A 5615-nucleotide genomic window follows, 5' to 3' on the forward strand; every position below is an offset into this window, starting at 1 on the left:
TGATAACCAGAAGTTCTAGATACTGTTTCCTTTTTTTGGTTTGGGTCTTTATTTTGGTTCAAACAATACTTGTGAAGTAACAAGATGTTAATGGTAGAAAGACATACTACTTTCCTTTTATTTTGATGTTAATGGTTGAAAGTTTGATCTCTTGTAACTTTGCCAACTTTATGTACATGTTAATGGTTGAAAGTTTGATTTCCTGCTACTTTCCCAACTTTCTTTTCATACATACATAATCACAAAAATGACCCAAACATATGTCAGATACACAAATGATTAATACATTTCATTTTCACTATTTGGCCGGTCTTACATCATTTCTTATAACTAAATAATGCAAATATCAGCAATACAAACATCACACATATGCTCCACCCAATTGGATTTTTCTTAACCTCTAACCCTTCTATCCTCTTCTCCAGCAACCTTATCCTCTTTTCCATGTCTTTGTTCCAGTGATGCTCTTTACCATGCAAAATTTGCTCATGCCCCAGGTACCTTGTAACACCAACACCAAGACCAGCTATGTGCTCGTCCAGCCATAGAAAATACTTGCACCATGGTTGTCTAACCTACACAAAATCAATCCTCAAAGTTCAGAAAATCAAGAATTAAGGATAAACCCTACCATAAACGGAGTTACAAAGATTTTCGTTGCTTACCTTATAAAAGGGACATCCCAGAAACAATCTCTTCGAATTTCTGGTCGTCCTTGACATGAACAAGATTGCGTTTTCTCCACAGAAGCACTTTGGTGACACGCACTCATTTCCATCTTTGGCGGTCGGAACTGGGCCTCTTCTCGAGCTTGAGGACACACCTTCGAATGCCATGGTCGGACTACTCCCTTTCTTCCTTCTCCCACATCACCCTCAGAATGCATTCGAAGCATTAGGGCTCTAGGATTTCATAGGTTGGGGATGACTGAGAAACGGCAGCGTTTTTGAGTCCGGGGACTACGTTGTCCTCTTTTTAAAACCACATCCGACATGGTAGCCCGTTAAGGCCAGGTCAGCGCCACGGGGCCACGTCACCATTTTTCGTCAACCTTAAACGGAGACACTCAAACGGATGGGTCAAAATGTCTACTTTTTTACGGGGTCAGGGACATTTAAGTATTTCCTAATTCTCGGGGACAAAAATGTCCGCGGTAACAAAGGTCAAGGACGAAATTGTCCTTTACTCTAAAAAAATTAAATTTTGTCTATTAATATGAAATGCAACCCTTCTTACTTCACAAAGAATATTTAAGAATAGAAAACAAAAAGGGCAAATCACTTATATAAGTCAAGAGGAGAAAATATTTACACAAATCAGCCAAATCAAAAATTGGTTCATGAATGAATCAATAGACATTTTTATATAGTTCAAATCAACCTAATTCGAACTTCATCTCTATGTAATTCGAATTATACCCACGCACGTGTTTCCAAGTAATTCGAATCATGCCGTTAAAAAACTTAATAATTTATTAAAAAATTTTATTAAAAAAATTAATAATTTAAAAATTAAAAAATATATATTTTATTTCATACATTAAAAAAAAGGTAACAAAATATTTAATTACGAGACTTCTTTAAAATATTAATAAGCTATCAATTTGAATTCTATACAATACTCTTTTGTCCATTTTTATTAGCTCATGAATATTTTTTAATAATTTTTTTAATAAATTTATTTAAATTATACTACAAAAAATATTTTATTCTATGCAAAATAATTTTTAAAAAATGGCTTAAAAAAGGTTAGGAGTACTATAAAAATTTGTAATGTTCTAATGACTTAGGTAAATACATACATGTACTCAAATTTTAAATAAAATATTCTACATAGTCAATAATAATTTAGAAATTAAAAAAATATTTTATTCCATAGAAAACAATTAAAAAATATATTTTATTCTATCTATACAAAATAATTTTAAAAAAATTGTTTAAAAGATGTTATAAGTACTATAAAAGTTTGTAATATTCTAGTGATTTAAGTAAATATATGATAAAAATATATTTTCTTTAATTTCTAAATTATTATTGACTATGTAGAGTATTTCTTTAATGTCTTAAGTCATTAGGACATTACAAATTTTTATAGTACTCCTAACATTTTTTAAGCCATTTTTTAAAATTATTTTGTATAGAATAAATATTTTTGTAGTATAATTTAAAAAATTTATTAAAAAAATTTATTAAAAAATATTCATGAGCTATTAAAAATGGACAAAAAAGTATTGTATGGAATTCGAATTGATAACTCGTTAATATTTTAAAGAAGTCTCGTAATTAAATATTTTGTTAGCTTTTTTTAATATATGAAATAAAATATATATTTTTTAATTTTTAAATTATTAATTTTTTTAATAAATTTTTTTAATAAATTATTAATTTTTTAACAGCATAATTCGAATTATACCATGAATAATTCGAATCAGTCAAATTCTAATTACTTGAGAACGCATGCGTGTGTGTAATTCGAATCATCTTTATTCGAATTACTGTGTGTAATTCAAATCAGGTTGATTCGAATTAGTAGGTGTGTGCGTGTGTGTAATTCGAATTGGTGTACATAGAGATGAGGTTCTAATTAGATTGATTCGAACTATATAAAAATATCTATTGGTTAATTCATAAATCAGTTTTTAATTTAGCTGATTTGTGTAAATATTTTCTCCCCTTGATTTATATCAGTGATAAAAAATTAAGTTAAAACAAACATAATATTCAACATCGACATACGGTTAATAAAAAAATATTGTTACATACTTACATAAGTGTCTAATCATATATTAATCTAGTTAAAAAGTATTAAACTTTCATATTTTTTTTATTTTGTACTAAATAAATAATTGAAGAATTGTGTCAACTTTTTATCTTCTTTATTATCTCTTTTTTTTTTTGGAAGGTTTATGTTTACAATTTGACTCACCAAGTAAAGAGAATTAGCATACTCGTTCCTTTTGACATTGCCGTTAAGATGAAAATAATGAGGTCATGCTTTCAACGATGTATCACTTCACTTTGATATATCTCTGCTTATTTCACATTTTCACGGTAATAAATACTTGTGATTTCTACTACCAATCAATCTCTCCTTTTTCTTCATTTTATCATCTAACTTTTTTTTTCCTTCTTTTTATAGTACTACTAATTAAATGTTTTAGTATGTCAACAAAATTTTGTCCTACTAGATGAAGTCGGATACATAAATCAAACGATACTATTAACTTTTATCATGTATGATGTCTAAAAAAAACTGTTTACACCACAAAATTATAATTAATTAAGCAAACTTTCAAGGAAATGTTAGAAAGGCATATATATCATAGAAATTACATATCGACCTAAGTGAACCTAAGATGTTTGGTAAGAACATATTGCTTAGAGAGATCACCATTACTTGATGTGCAAAATCATGAGCTAGTTTCCTTTAATGCAAACAAAACATAGTTTCATTTCCAATCCCAAGCAAACATTGTTTCAGAGATATTTTGCTACCTGTGCCCAACATCTGTAAATAGCTCCGACAACCTTAACTTGGTTCACACTATAGTTTCTTGTTACAATTACATTTTCTCCTCCAACCTTATGGTTTAAGCATTTGCAGCTATGTTCTTACACACACGTCTTGCTGAGGCATTGACTAGTACAATGAGTGCTTCTCAAATTTGTTTCATAAATAATCAATGTTTTATGCATTCCAACTAATTGTGATTTTTATTGAGTTGTCTTTGGCTTGAAATAACTTTCTTTCTATTTATATAGGAATCATGGTTTGTGTCCTAAGGTATACTTTGGACTACTCTTCTCCAAGTGTCACTCATATAATTCCAAAAAATAGAATGATACTAGTATTTTTATCTATAATAACATTACAGGAATATTAATTTTTTAAAATTATGGTCCACTTTATTCTGACAGGATAAATTATGCATAATACAAAAGATTTATAAAATGTAAAAGTCATAGATTGACAAAAGTCTCTGCCTAAAAAGACCAATATATCTGTAGATAAAAAATCAAATAATAAGATTTTTAGTTATTATTTTTATATGAAAAAATTTAATTTTTATTAATAATTAATTTTAACAGTCGTTATCTAAAATTTAAAACAAGTTAACATGTATACTTTTATATTTAATTAGGTGTTAACTGTTAAGTCTGTTACACAAATAGAAATAAGTAAATTTTATACTTTTTATTTAAAAATAATATTTTTTCTCCATGTGTATATAAAAATATAATTAGATATTAGCATAAAAAATTATACTGATAGTTATAAAAATTAACTTGAAATTAATTTTTTCAAAATAATTGAATCTTGATTCTAATTTTAATTATAACATTAGTATTCTCTCCAAATTATATGTAATAAATATTTGAAAGAAGAGAAATAAAAATATAGATTAGAAAGATAAGCGATGAAAATTTAAAACTAAATAAAAAACTATGTATATAATAACAATAATAATAATATTTTTTATGTAAATTATATTATTTTGTTAATTTTGTTTTCTGTAGAAGAGAAAGATAAAGATGAAGAATGAGAGTGAGGGTCAGAGTTTTGTTAATTTTGGAAGAAAAATTTTTATTTTAATTGTAAAAAATATCGGATGACATATTTTGATTTGTCAAATTACTAATATAAAATATAACTTATATATAAAGTAAAAATAGTAGAGAGAACTAAAAAAATAGAGAGAGAAAGATGAGAGAATTTAGGAAGGGAGTTTATTAATTTTGAAAAAAATATTTTCTTTTAATTTTAATAAGAGAGTGTCATGTGACACATTGGATTATTAAATTAGATAGTAATATATGATACATAATATAAGTATATTTTAATTTCAATTTTAAAATTTTAATTTTAATTTTAATGCAATTAAAAAATGTTATGTTGCATATTTTGATTGTCAAATTAGTAATTAGTCATTGATGTTGATAATTATATATAAAATAAATAGAGTAGTTAAGAGAAATAGAGAAAGGAAGAAGGAGGAGGGAGAACTCTTTAATTTTAGAGGGAAAGATTTGATTTCAATTGTAATGAGGGAGTAACATGTGGCATATTTTGGTTGTAAAATTAGTAAGGAGGAGGGAATAATTTTTTAATTTTGGAGGAAAAGATGTAATTTTAATTACAATGAGAGAGTGACATGTGGTATATTTTAGTTGTAAAATTAGTAAGATAAAAAGGAGAATTCTTTAATTTTGGAGGAAAAAAGTTGATTTCAATTGTAATGAGAGGGTGACATGTAGTACATTTTAGTTGTAGAATTAATAAAGAGGAGGGAATAATTTTTTAATTTTGAAAGAAAAGATTTAATTTTAATTACAATGAGAGAGTAATATGTGGCACATTTTAGTTGTAAAATTAGTAAGAAAAAGAAGAAAATTCTTTTATTTTAGAAGGAAAAATTTGATTCCAATTATAATAAAAAAGTGACATGCGATATATTTTAGTTGTAAAATTAAAAATATATAATAAATAAATGAATTAGTAATTACTTTGTGATTTTAGCATATGAATTACTCATCCAGATGCTTTCCAATTATGAATGATATAGAATTTGATGGAGTAATTAGAACTTTGAAGTAATATAAAATAAGAGAAAAGAA

This window comes from Arachis hypogaea, chromosome 8, assembly GCF_003086295.3.
Source record: "Arachis hypogaea cultivar Tifrunner chromosome 8, arahy.Tifrunner.gnm2.J5K5, whole genome shotgun sequence".
Classification (NCBI taxonomy): domain Eukaryota; kingdom Viridiplantae; phylum Streptophyta; class Magnoliopsida; order Fabales; family Fabaceae; genus Arachis; species Arachis hypogaea.